Source organism: Mus pahari, chromosome 20 (assembly GCF_900095145.1).
Source record: "Mus pahari chromosome 20, PAHARI_EIJ_v1.1, whole genome shotgun sequence".
Lineage (NCBI taxonomy): Eukaryota > Metazoa > Chordata > Mammalia > Rodentia > Muridae > Mus > Mus pahari.
In genome coordinates this window covers 13,703,453-13,718,432 of record NC_034609.1, presented here as the reverse complement: position 1 = coordinate 13,718,432, position 14,980 = coordinate 13,703,453, and positions in this window count along the sequence as shown.

Genomic DNA, 14,980 nt, shown 5'->3' with positions numbered 1-14,980 from the left:
TTTCAGCATCTCTCTCTCTCTCTCTCTCTCTCTCTCTCTCTCTCACACACACACACACACACACACACACACACACACTTTCAATTTTAAATAAAAGGGCATATTCCAAAGCCAACTGAATAAGAGTGGCTGTTGGATTATTCACTGTCTCCGATCGTTATTTGCTTTTGACTCAGAAAAATAGAGAAACTGAGAGTTAACCTGTTTGGTGGGAGCCGCTACATGGATTTCCCGTCTCAGTCGCAGTACCCCTTGGTTTCCACAGGTTCCCTCTCTTCCTAGAAATGGGTTTGTTGGACCACTGGAGGCTTTCCTGTCCCTGGAGATGGTCCCTCCCTTGCCACAGCTACAGGGCCCTGCTCCTGGACTTACAGAACTTTAGCCTGCTCTTTTTTTTTTTTTTTAATTGTTGACCCCCAAAGCCTCCTGTTTGCATCTGTTTATTAAATTGCCAGCTCAGCTGTGAAACGCCTTTTATGGTGTTATTTTATTGGTGGGCCATTCAGGAACCCAGCACCACACAAACAGGATAAATATTTTTCTTTGCAGCACACACCCCATGTTGGGGGCCACAGAACAAGAGGAGAGAGGAGTTTGTTGACAAGTCCTTCATTCATCCCTCTGAGAGGAGCTGTGAAATGTAACCCTCACATTCCACAGGACAATCAACCCCGCCAGCTTGAGCTCATTTGGAGGTGTGACGTTCCACTCAAAGGGCGGCTGTTAATTTTATTGACCAAATTTGGAAAGCAGGGAGTTCCATAATTAAAGGGGGGGGGGCGGATTCTGGAAGAGCAATGGCCATTTCAAGCTCTGGAGAGTGGTCCCACAGTTGCAGTTGGTTTGGGGGTTTTGTTTTGTTGTGTTTTTGTCTTATTTTCCTTTCAGCCCTGGGAGGAAACTTCCAGCTCCTTTGCTAGAGTCAAAAGACTTGATATCTTTAAGATAGGTTTGTCAGTAGTCGTTATCACAGCCATTATAAGCTCCTCCCTCAAATCCACCCTGCCCAGTAATTCCTGCAATCTCTTCCTGCCCACATTATAGATGAAAACAAGTGTGAGCCAGTGTAGTGCCCCAAAGTGGGACTCCTTGACCCCAGAGCCTAGGTTACTGCAACTTGCCACTTGACTGCCTCTCTCCTCGAGTCTTTGTATAACTGTAGAGTTATCCTTGGGAGTTTGGATACAGCTGACATTTTCCATGGTTTGCAGCAGATTCTCCTTGCTTGTTCATGCACAGAACAAGAAAGAGTGAAAGGGTTAAAAAGCTGTCTTGTGCCACCATCTCTGGCCTTCAGACATGGTGTCCTCAAAGAAAAGTACCTTTAACTTCCAAAGAATTGACAGACACCCCTCCCCCAGCCCTCCGAAACCCCATCCACTCTGTGCCTCAACCCAGGGGCAGATTCATGCCTACGGGAGTTGGCGCAGCATATTGGTAACTTAGCTGTGTGTTTACCCAATGCTAACCTTGAGCTGGACCACAGAATGAGCGGACCCTGTCAATATTTGGACTTTGAGGAGGCCGTTTTTTAACTGTTCAGACTTGTGTCTGAATTGCACTTTGAAACCAGCCTTTGCCAGCACGCTCCCAGACTTCCTTCTTCGCTTGCTTTCGGAAAAGCTATTTAGGGATATTTCCTTTGGAAAGGTTGCTGGGGGCTGTGGGGGAATGAGTGGGGACAAGTTCAGAATATCATAACGTGATATGGAAAAAAAAAGAAATGTAACCCAAGTACCGAAGAACTCCACCATGGAGCAATGTTATTGTTGGCTGGATCGTAGGGACCGGCTGGGTCTCCCAGAATGATTGGGAGGGGTGGGGAGCAGGGGTGAGGGGACTCTGTCTATAGATGCTTCTATTGTGGGTGGTGCGAGCTTGTAAATAGTTAAAATATTTACCAAGGCACCTCTGAGCCGGAGCTATCCCATTTTATTATTTATACCTTTTCAGAGGGACAAAAATGGAGGTGTCCACTAAACGTGATGGATTAGGCTTATAAACAGCCATTATGGCCGTCAAACCTCACATGTCAGCTCCTCCTTTGTGTCCGCGCATTTCTAAGCTAACCAGTGATCCATGCATAAGATAGAAGGTTAAGAATGCAGAGGAAAGGAGTGTGGACTGCAAGCAAGATTGCTGCTTCTGCTGGTTGGAAACACAGCTGTAAAATGAGGAAGACGCCTGGCAAGAGGCGAGAAAGGGGACTGTGTGCGTACATGCCGTTGTGGGGTGTGCATGTGTGCGTGCATGTGTGTTTGTGCGCACACGTGTGTGTGTGTGTGTGTGTGTGTGTGTGTGTGTGTGTATACATACAGAAGACAGACTCTGGGGAATGTACAAACCCCTACAATCTGACACATTGCTTGCGTTCTCACGGTGTGGGCTGCAAACCTGCAAGGCCTCTCTACCTGCCAGCACCCTCAGCTGTTTCCTTAGTGATTGCAGCTGGCTTTTGTTTCCCCAAGATAAAAATCAGGAAATGCAAAAATTAAATAGGATTTGAGAAGAAAAAGGATGGGCCTTGGGTCAGAGGGAGGAGGGTAAGCCAGCAGGTACCAAGAGTTGTCAACAGAGGAAGATCCCATCTTTCTGTGCCTAAGTTAAAAAAAATTTTTTTTTTAAATGGTGTGGGGGGAGAGGGGGAGAGGCACTCCACAGTGCAGGTGCTCCCTGCCATGCCAAGCAAAGTTCATGACAAAGTTCCTTGCGATTCCTAGGAAGGTTCACTGTCAAACCAGCTAATGGGGAGGAAATGGCAGGTAGAAGGTGGATGCAAATTGTGTTATTGTTGGCTCTCTGTAGCTGCACGTGTTACAGGCAGTTGCTGTGAGAGAAAGAGAGAGAAAACAAGTGGCTTCCTTTCAGCTCTTTACCCTGAAGTCCCAGGTCCTTTAATCTGTTGGTCACTGACTTCCTGCCCTGTACAAACTCTAGCCTATAACTTCGTCCCCTGTCCTTTAAAGGGAAGCCCCACAATTAATGGGCACGGGGGTTTTAGAAGACACTCAGGCTCGGTGGGGCTGGGATCTCCACTAACAGCTCTCAACACGGACTGGAATTTTCATTTCAGTGATTTCAGTGAACTGTTGCCTAGCTGTCTTCTCTCGAGATCCCGGGAAGAAATTATGATCTCCCGTGTTTTCATTTACTTATGCTGTTATTTATTGGGGGCCCTCGGATAAGAACTTGGTCCTGTAACAAGTGGCAGATTTATTTCCATATATCCCATGTAGTTCGTGTAAATTAGAGAGAAGAGAAATTAGAAAACACAAATACCCACACAGACTTCCTTTACAGGCAGGCAGACTGGCTGGTCCTCTATCTGAGCCCCGCTACCTTGGATCTCTGGGCATCTTCAACCATCTCCTGGGGTGATGGCCCCTTCTGTGTCCTTTTCAGACTGTCTGCCACATTAGTATGCTGCTACATCTACTGGTGCGCTTCTGTAAATACTAGGATCTGAATCACACCACTGTGGTGCCCAGACATGAAACACTCTTTCCAGAAAAGAAAAAAGACACACACACACACACACACACACACACACACACACACACACACACANACACACACACACACACACACACACACACACACACACACACACACACACAAAACAGGTCTCTCACTAGATCTATCTTGTGTGGTGCGGCAGCAGGCAGATGACAATCTGGCTTTGTGGGAAGCATTCTCTATAAAGCGCACGCCCTTTGTGAACCTCCTAGGACAGAGGAAGTCTTCGCCTTATATTCACCGATGTGTATAAGTAGCTATAATAATTAATTCTTGCCCGCTGACCCTCAGATAAGGTCGCCAAAGCCTAGACAGGGTCAGTACAGGATTCCCTTGGTAAGTTCTCAAACACAAGCACACCAGCCCTGAATTTGATCCCTCCCCAATGGATTCTCTTCTATTCGGGGAAGAGATAGAACTTTCGATCGTTTGAAAGCTAACAGGGCAAAAGAAACATAGAGGGCCTCAGTGAATTACACCAAACACTTTGGCCATCTAGTTAAACACTGTGTGCTTACGCACCAAGGGAAGGCACAGATGTTACCCGCTCACACTTTACAGTCCAGCCCAGCCCAGCCCAGTGCAGACAGACTTCACTATCTGGATGGCGCCTGCCCACAGTTGCCACTCTTCTGCCTCATTCAGTCTCCTTCTCCTCCCTCTTTTGTCTGTATCTTCCTTTTTTTTCTCCCTCTCCTCCTCTATGTCCCCTTCACTACAGTGAAGCCTTAGAACCCCACAGAGCCTCTAGAAGGCTTGTCCAATCATGGACAGTGATGCTGGGACCTGCTCCTTTACTAACTTGATGAGAAACTGTTTGACTTGACTTTCCTCTGAAAACCCCCTCTCTTTTGCCTGGCCTGGTGCTTCCCTGGTTGAGGCAGTTCTGGGAGCCCGGCTGCCCTCCTCCGCTGCAGGCTTACATGGCACAGCAGTCAAGCAGTCACTAGAGAAGGAAACACCCTGGTTAGATTATAGATTCAGTTAGTTAGGTGCCTAAGTGAATTTAAACTTCAGATAACTGGATTCATTTCAATCCAAGCTCAGGATGGGGCACGCGTCTCTTTTTCTGGAGTTTTCAGACTCTAGGAGAGCAGTGGCCTTGTGTATCTTATGAGGGGGAGTGCTGAGTAGAATTGCCATATGCCAGGCTGCTCAACAAGGCAAGGGAGTTCTTTGAGGGAGGTTCCATGTGGGCCAAGAAGTCAGAGAGAGACAATCGTGGGCTGTCACTTAACCAAACATAACATCCAGCATCGGGACTAACTCACAGCTACCCATCGGTGTAGAATTTACATCATTCCCATTTTACAGATGAGGCAACTGAGGCAGAATTTACAGCATATAGCATATAGCATATAGCAACTATTGAGCTATGAAATAGAGATTAGGTCACACAGTCTGATTCTAGATTCTGGGCTAACAGCAAAATGTGATCCCAGAGCAGCAGAGGGACAGTTTAATTTTACACTGACACTGAAAATGAAATGTCAGCATCTTTGACACCTGACCCAGAGCCTCTGTCTATGCACATTAGAGAATCCCAGGGCTGGGATCAGTGAGTAAAGATAAGCCTGTACCCAAGAGGACACTGGAACAAAGTACCCATCCAGAGCTTTCCCTGCCCCGTACCAACTCTGCACAGACAGGGGCAGAGAGCAAGGAAAAGCACTGAGAACACAGGCCCAGATGAAAAGAAAGAGGAAGAAAGGAAGGGAGGGAGAGAGAGAGAGAGAGAGAGAGAGAGAGAGAGAGAGAGAGGTAAAAACACATTTTCTGATTTAAAGACCACCCAGGTGTGTGCTGGCCTGTCCACGTTTTAGGGTCTTAGCCTCTTACTTCTAGTAAGAAAAGAAACAGATGTGGTCCCCATTCATTCATAATGGAGGCAGAGGGGAGGGGTGGGGCTGGATGGTGGGCGATCGCCAAGCTGTCTTTGGCCCAGACAGTCTGCCTTCAAAGACAGGGACATTAACTTCCCTCGCAGTGTTGAAGCCTTTGGCTGTCACCTGTCCACTCAAAGTCCAAAACTTAGTAGGCGACTGACGTGTGCACGTTCCACGGCAGAGGAGGAATTAAATAACGCACAGAGAGCCTTGGTGGTATAGGCAGGAGTGGAACTGCTACCCTGATCCCTGGATTCTGGAGCCAGACCAGATGAGTCTCGCTGCATTGGAATCATCAGGGCAGGGGGCGGGAGGGGAGGGGGTGCTTTCCTCCCTCTCCCCCTCCCCAGGCCAGTTCTGAACAATTCTTACCAACAGGGGTGGGGTGGGGTAGGGGGACTGGGTTGTAGAAAGTCCTGTTTAACAAGCCCTCTACTTTTGTCTTCCAGGGGGCTGCAGACCATGGGCCCTGCTTATTCAGCCTTCCCCTCCCAACCCAGGCCTGGAAATCTCTGTGGTTTTGAGTCAATGATCAGACAGGAGAAGGGCAACACTTCCTATAGGGGAGGAGGATTCGGCAGGGCTCTGGGCTTTGATGCTGTTTCTATTACATCCTGAATACATGAAAGAATATGGGAGGGAGAGGAAGAAATATAAAAGGGCAAAGGAAGAAAATGTTATTTTTCTTAAAAAAAAAAAGTTGAAGCGGGGCGGGGAAGCGTCTGATTTGAAATATCCCTAGTAACAACCACACGTATCTCTGGGAGACAAAAGCTGGTTACGAATTGATTTAAGGCAGCTCCTTTGGGGCCTCATCTTCCCAGGAAATAATGGCAGAGAGGCAGGCGTGTTTAGGAGAGTGATGTTCAAATAGCAAAGTCCCGTGAAGCTGGGGTTAATTACAGGAAGGACTTCCAGGGTAATTGCCCAAAAACAACACAGGGAGCCAAACTTAGCTCCACAGGCTCCAAAGTCAGCTCTATGCCACTTCAGAAGGATCCCAGACACTGGTCCAACTGTAGCAGCTGGGGAGAGTCCCCAGGAGGGAAGCATGGTGCACCTTGAAGGGGCAGGGCAGCACACAATCCTTCCAGGACCTCAGGGCCGGGCCGAGCATGGCTCTACTCCAGTACAACCTCTCAACATTTACCTGTGAACGGATCACAAACAACTTGCTGCTAGCCACACACTGTTGAGAAATTATGAGTTTGGTCCCCAAGAAAGACAGAAGCGCTCTCCAAACCAACAGCTCAAGTGAAGCCTGGCTGTGGAGGAGCCAAGTGGATGTTTCTAAACAGTTTCTTCAGGGTGTAGGTTTCACCCATATCCTCTTGAGTGCTTTGTCTCTAGACCACGCCCCCTTTGAGTGGGTAAAGCGTGCATTATGACCATATGGCAAGTACCACTTCAGATAATTAAGCCCAGAGACCCACCACGTTCTGTGAGGCGGGGGGGGGGGGGGGGGGGGGGGGGGGGGGGGGGGGGGGGGGGGGGGGGGTGCGGGGGGGGAGGGCTGGCAACTGGGATGGGATACCTGAGCTAGGGGGAGCTGGCAAGCACTTAGAAATGTCCATAAAGTAAGCCCTCCATCCATTAAGGAGCATCCAGCTGCCTTTACTCCGCGTCATTCCTACCTCAGGTGAACTAAAAATGTCAGAGGATGGGGTTAGAGAGATAGCTCAGTGGTTAACACCCTTCGTTACTATTCGAAGATGAACGGAGATCTGTCGTACCCCCCCCCCCGTAGGTTTCAGTTCCTACCACGCATGTCCCGCAGCTCCCAAACTCCCATAACTACTACTGCAAGAGACCCAGCGCCCTCTGCTGGCCTCTGAGGGTACTCACATCTGTGTGCCATACACACACAGAGAGACACACATCCACAAAAGTAAAATTAAAATCTCTTAGTGTGTGTGTGTGTGTGTGTGTGTGTGTGTGTGTGTGTGTGTGTGTATGTGTGAGTGCACACCTATAATCTGTACCTTTGAGATACTAAGGTTGGAGGACAGGAAGTTGGAGCCAATTTGAGATTTACAGAGCGACCTTGTCTCTGAAAACAAATGAAACTTTCAGAGAATACTAGGAGATGGGAACCCTTTCTGTTCTTCCTGGAAGGACCAGGGTAGAAAGTTTTCTCCAGAGCTCTGCAGGAATCTTTCAATGGCTGTCAAGGTAGGTTGAAGGGGATGGTCAGGGATTATGCTGCTAATCCCAGGGACCCTGGGTGGTCACTGGACCATACTGTTATCCCTGGGGATGCCGGCTGGTCGTTCGTTAGGGCAGAAAATGCATAGGAATGACTAGATGCTAGTTTCAGCTCCCAGCCTCTCAGGCCAGTCTCAGTTTGCCCACTTAGGAAGCAAAAAAGCAAAACAGTTAACAATTCCCTGTGACCCCGGTCCTCACACCTGATTCTCTGAAACTAGGGTGCTCCTCCAACTGCTTACCCAAACTTGAGAACAGGGACCATGTCTCAGAGCTCCTTTTCCTCTCAGTAATACCTTCTACCATAGTGAGAACATAATAAATAAATATTTTGAATGGATCCTTTCATGCACGATTGAACAACCTTTATGGCTCTTTCTTCATGTGTTTATAATAAAAGATTTGGGGGTGGGTACTGGAGGAATACCTCTTTTTCTTTCAATCCTATAGCCTTGCTTCCAAAGACGATATAAGAATCCATCATTGTAGTAACTAATATTTATTTTGCAGCAAACATAGGTGCTGATCGGAATTATGTCTCAGCGCATCCCTGGGTGGAAACAGCCATTCTGGTTCCCATATCACGGACGAGGAAAGACGGAAGAATCCGAGGGATGGGCTGTTGTGCATCGGGAAGACTGGGAAGTCAGGCCCAGACCCTCTGACTCAGAACTATGAGATGAAGAATGTGCCGTGAACGCACAGAGAGTCTGCCTGTCGCCATGGCTACTGGCATGCAGAGTGTTCTTAGTCAAGTCATTGCACCTGACTGGGTCAAAGGGCACCCTTCAAGAGCTACATGGCAGTGGTATCTCCTTTATCCAAAGACTGATATTTCCGGTTTCTGGTGCTTATATTTGGTCTCAGATCCAATAGTGCCTCCTTATGAAGACTTTTATCCACCAGTACCACCCAGTGCCTAGGAAGATGGGGCTCCGTGTAGACTGTGTACATCACTGTGGTGACTGGACCTGTGGTTCTTTCTCTTCAACTGGGAACTCCTTAGCAGCAATGAACATATCTAGCTCGTCCATCACTGTATCATACTCCCATAGGTGTACTGCCCAACTAGAACATGTAATTACCATTCAAAAGTTCTTAGCAGACCTTTGGAAAGGCTTCAAAATGTGCAGATCTTGGGCAAGCACAACTTCATGTCGGGGAAAGCACCTGAGTGCAGTCACCTACAAATGACTAGTGCCTTAGAAGAGGATTTCAGTCGTTCAAAAGGAGGCGAAACCAAAGCACCTTGTATGCACTTCGCTTACTTAAGGATGACTGTGAACAATCCCAGCCTGCCAGAGGCTGCTCTCTGTCCACCTTCTTTCTCACACAGTCTCGGATGCAGGTGGGCTTTGGAAGGGTCTGGGATCAAGATGCTGCAGGCTTGAGAACGGAGCAACCAAAGCCTGTCTGGTGAGTAAGGAACCGGTCACTTGAAATGCACGCAAGTCTCTAGGAAGAGATCTTAGCAACAACCATGTGCTGGGGAGGAGGTGCCTTTCTGCTTGTACACAAGAGCAATACTAAAGACAAAATGCAGAAGCCTCCCTCCCGGCTGGTTGAGCATGCTCCAATCAGTTGACCTGGATGCATGTCTCCCTTTCAAGTAGGCTCACTCATTCCCCTCTCCTTGGTTGGTCCTTTAGTTACATACCAGACACATCTCACAGAGCAGACCTAAAACTCCAGGTGGCAGAATCCCAGTTTTATATAAATTAGGCTGAGAAACACTGTATTGTTGTTGTTTTAATTCATGGAAAAAAAAAAATAGAAGGTTCTCAGGGGCATAAATCTGGCCCGGATCTACCCCTGAATATGCAATTCACTGTATAGTTTACAGTGAGAAGATGGAATTATCTACAAGTCATTTGCTTCCAAAGAGCAAGGCTGACTTTTTATCTGATTTGAAAGAAATTATTTATTTGCCATCTAGAGAGAGAGAGAGAGAGAGAGAGAGAGAGAGAGACATAAAATTTGCAGCATTGCAAAGGGACCAGATGCAAAGTTGGATTCATCAGAAAAAAATGCAGCATGCCCAGCAGACCAGGCAAAAGCATAGCCCAGCAATGCACCAACTCATTCATCCCAATAGCAGCCGAGTCTCCCTGTACATAGGGCACTGGGGTTTGCACAGTTAGTCTCTTTAACAGTCGTCTCTGTTCTCTTTTGCAGAATACAAAATAAGAGTAGGAGATGGGAGGAAAGAAATTGCTGTCATTGGATGAGAAAGGGGGTGGGGGAAAAAGGCTTAATAGATGATCCGGTTAGTGGAGAATCCCTCTAAATATGGCACACTGTATATTATAATAAAAGCTCTGCGTTCCCAGGATCAATATAAGACACTTTACTCAGTATGCAATTTCTTCATTTATCTCAGTCCTGCTCCATTTAAAGTCATGGAGACAGTATGACAACCTTGATGTTATGGTTGTCTCTTCGCTAACAAATATATTCTGGCATTTGGAAGTGTGAGAAGCCACCAACCAATGTCACCATTCTAAAGGATAACTTTGGAAACTTAAGATGACCGGAGTGGGGGGAAGCCTGTCAAGGGGAGGAGGGGCATTGGATGGGGGCCGGGAGAACGCCAGTATCTTTCCACGAATGCTGTTTAAATCCCATGGCAATTTGCCATCAAACTAGTTGCAGTCAATTCACAGTGACTTCGGGGAATACAGAACAGCATCCCGAGGGTGACATATCTCAAAAGGTATGTCAGCAGTAAGAAAGGGGGAAATGTTTCCTTAGGTAGGTATAAAAGGAAATGACACTCGGGCCTTACCGTGTTCCGTTGTCTTTCCATCCATTTCTGAGGAGAAGATGCCGCAAAAGAAACCTCCACCTCCCAACAGTGTTTTAAAGAAACCAAGTGGGCATGGCTGCAGTCAAGAGATACCACAGCAACAAGGAGAGATGTTTAGAGGAGCGGCTGAAAGACCCACGGAAGCTGAACTGTTTTGACTGAAGCTGAAGCAAAGGGACTAAGATTTTCATAAGAACAGCAGAGGCCTCACCTATGGTGAGGTTCCAAAACTTGCCACACAGACCTTCTATTTTATTTTTTTTTAACTCACACTCCTCATTCCCCACTAAAATGTGTATGCAGTGGGGCCATGGCAGAGATGCCCAGGTCACTGTGAGTCCCTTGTACATCTATGCTGATGACACAATCTTCAGGCCAAAGAGTCACTTCAAAAGTCAGCTGTGAAACCCAGGGGCAGATGCCAGGATCAACACTGTTCACTTGCCTGATGACCTTAGAAAACCTCTGATCCCCTTCTCAGTTGATAAATAGGTATAATGAGGATAACTGCAACAACAACCTACGACCCGTCTATCACTTTCTGAACACGAAATCAGACAGTGTAAATGAAAGATTTTTATCAATGCACAATGTGGCTCAAGCTTCAGTTACCCTGTTGATGATGACAAGCAGTGGCTACACTCCAGGTGCTGTGTGAGTGGCTTGACAAAGTACCACTTGGCAATTACAACGACCCCCAGGAATCAGGCACCTAGCATATAGTCATTTAACGTATAAGGGAAATCAAAGCATAGAGGGATTGCACAATCTGTCCACAGTTGTCTTTGATTATGAGGCCACGCCAGCTCAGAATCAAGTTCTGCTTAATATCTCCATGAACATAATAGTGCTGTTGTTGGGGGGGGAGGAGTTTGGGGGTTTGGTTTTAAGTCAGGGTCTTCTTCCAGGCTGACCTGGAACTCATGGAGATCTACTTGCCTCTGCCCTCTGAGAATTTGGGATGAAAAGTGTGCACCACAACCCAACAAACCCACAGTTCTTTAAAGGGCAATCACACCGCAGTTGTAGTACCAGATGCGATCATTATTCACACTGAGCTCTGCCGTGCCGTGGGGAAAACCCTGTGGTAAGTATCACACATGTTTTCAGTCTTTTACCCATAGTTACAGCTAGAAAGTCTTCCTTTTCTTCTTTATTTTTCTTGTTGGTTGCATGGTAGTGGTGAAATATCACAGATTTTTACTGTTCCAGAAAAACTGAAAATGAATTCATTTAGCAGGCTTAAGGACATGACTACGCTATGCTTTCAATCTCTACTGAATTCCCACTGGTGTTTGTGATTAGTCTCTACAGAGATCGATGGGCATCAATCATGGTCTATGGGGAAAAGTAAATAAAAGGATGAAGGCATGAACAATGCTGTTTGCTGGGAAGTGCTGGACAGGGGATTTGAACGGAAATATTCTTTATCTGCAATCCTCCTGTGTTCAGCCTCTGCTCTAGACTACATTCCACCTCCTCTTAGTTTCTTGCAGGTAGGTCACATAGAATAAGATTTAAAAAAAAAAAAAAAGTATGTTAGACTACTTAATAGCCACCAAATATGAAATTGTATATAATCTCAGTTTTTCCCATGACATGTGATTCAGATGACATCAATTTTCCTGACAGATATTTAAAAGGAGAAATTTTAAGTCGCTTACACATGAAATTCCACACCCACGACAAGAAAGGAGGTCATTGCTGCTTAGGTTTTGCCAGAATCCGTGACCCTCCTAGACTCCCTTCTCTTATGCTGGACCCTGGAGGTGAGGAATGGTGGACATCTGGCCTTTAAATCTAGTCTTTCGACCTTTGAAAAGGATCAACCGGGTAGCCAACTGCCTTTCAAGCTTCTGCTGGCTAGTTGTCTGTCAGCTTGACATGGATGAGGGTCATCTTAGAAGAGGGCACTTCAACTGAGGAGTTGCTTCTGAAAGACTGGCCTATAGGAAAGTTTGTGGGACATTGTGTTGATTAATGATTGACATGAGAAGACCCAATCCACTGTGGACAATGCCATACCTGGGCAGGTGGCCCTGGGTTGTATAAGAAAGCAAGCTGTAAGCCAGGTGGTGGTGGCGCACACCATTAATCCCAGCACTTGGGAGGCAGAGGCAGGCGGATTTCTGAGTTCAGAGCCAGCCTGGTCTACAAAGTGAGTGCCAGGACAGCTAGGGGTACACAGAGAAACCCTGTCTTGAAAACAAAACAAAACAAAAGAAAGCAAGCTGTGGAAAATTTGCCTAAGTAAGTGGTAGCCTTGTGGTCTCTGCTGTAGTTTCTGTGATCTTCCAGATAAATACATCACCCACCCCATTGCTTTTGTACAATAGAAAACAAGACCAAAATTGGTACCAGGAGTCGGGTATTGAAGTAACAGACCCGACCACGATATTTTGTGGAAGATTGGAGGAGTATAGAACTTTGGGCTTGAAAATTCCTTGTTAAGTTTAATGGGTTATTGTGGAAACTTGGACGATAATGCTGACAGCAATGCAAATGATGGATTCCTGACTTATGACGTTTTAAAGGAGCTCTGACCCTCCTGGAAGACTGTGATTGGACCATTTGTGTGTGATACTTTGAATAATAATAATATGAAATCTGCAGTTCTGATAAGTTATGGCTAAGTAATTGGCTGTAATCAACAAGAACCCAGAAGCACTAAAGTGAACACTTTTCTTTGTATGGATGAATGATATCAGTTAGCTGGGGCTGAAAAATTAGCTGTGGTTAAGATGAGACCAGCATCACGGAGGCGAAATACTCTGAAAAGTATTTCCTGAGGTGAGAACTCAGAAGCTATGGCCCAAGAGGGACCATGGCTGTAGCCAGACTTGGTAATGTATAAGTATCTTCCAAATTGCTCTTATTTTGAAGACACGAGGAGTAATAAAAAGCCAAGGCTTGATGCTGTGATATGTCATGAGAGGACTCTGGTACACTGGGAAACCTCAGAATTGAAGGGATAATGCCAAGATGGTAAAACTTGGCACCATGTGGCATGGTCAGAGTCCCTGAAGAGACATAGTAGAGGCTACTGATGAAGGTGCAGTCCAGTTGCCATGGAGATCCAGGATTATAGAGCTTCTAGTACCATGGGACAACAACCAATGACAGAAGCAGTCATAGAATGTCTTAGCCTGAGCCTATGATGAAAGCTGTGTGTGCTACCATGCCAGAACAGAGAATTAGAACTGCCTTTGGGACCAGAATATCGTCAGTAATTCCCAGATGGCTGAAGCTAAGTTTTTTACCCTGCTGAACATTGGTTTGCTTTGCATTGATTGTGACGGTGCCTTGATACTTCCCTCTTGAAATAAAAAGTATGTAGCTTTGTTTTATTTTACAGGAACCCACAGTTAAGAGACTGGATATTTTTAGAGAGACTTTAGATAATTTAAAGAGGCTGAACTTTTAAAGATTGTGGGCCTTTCAAAAGTTGGAATATTTTTATATTATGATATTGATATTAACATGAAATGTTGGGGATAATCAAGAAAGGAAAGGTTATGGCTCAATAATAACAATGTGTGTGTGTGTGTGTGTGTGTGTGTGTGTGTGTGTGTGTGTGTGTGCGTGTGTGTGTTTAAAAGGGGGCCAATTGTACTGGTTATGTTTTTATGTCAACTTGACACAAGCTAGGATCATCTTGGCAAGTCTTCGGGGCATTTTCTTGGTTAATGTCTGATGTGACAGGGCTCAGCTTAACAAGACAAGAGCTACCCCTGGCATGTGGTGCTGGTTTCTATAAGAAAGCAGGCTGTAAAAGATATGGGGAACATGTTATTATGGAACATTATTTTCATGGTCTCTGTTTCAGTTTCTGCCTATTATCTAAGAGTGTAGTAGAAATAAACCCTCTCCTCCCTAAGTTGCTTTAGGTCATGGTCTTTATCACATCAATATAATGCAAACTAGAACAGAGGCCAACAAAAGTAACAATGTATTTTACACCACTCTGCACTTGTGTGATCTGTATGGTTATGAGAATGGTGCTCTCAGTGGCATCACCAGCTGACAGGGCTTCAGAATCTAACATTATTTTTCTGAGATTAGAACTTTCAAAGATGCTTTTTTGGTGTGTTATCCCATTCAAGAGGATTTTGTGAATCATTTTCTACAAAGATGGGAAGATTTCTACTTGATACAACAGCAGCCATTATTCAAAATCACTTAATTCATAATTTAGAACCATTCATGCAGAAAATTTGAACAAAATTTATCTTCTACGTTTTTTTTTTTAAGAAGCAAATAAGCCTATCACTAATATAAATGAGCTCACAAGAGGGGCATTGCAAGTCCCTTAAAAGACCAAACTATTTTCTAGCAATTTAGAGAAACCCTGTCATTAGGTTGGTGTGCTAATTACAAATCATTCTAATTGATTCAATAGTCTCCCAAGACTTCCATAATGTACTAGACAAACACTTTATTAGCCAGGCTTAGTTACTGTAGGTTCTTAAAAGAAAACAAAATCTTAAGCAGCCTTCCCAAGAACAATCCCATGTCAGACATCTTGCAAGTGCAGAGAGAGGCCTTTGTCTTCGCCCTTCTTGTTGGT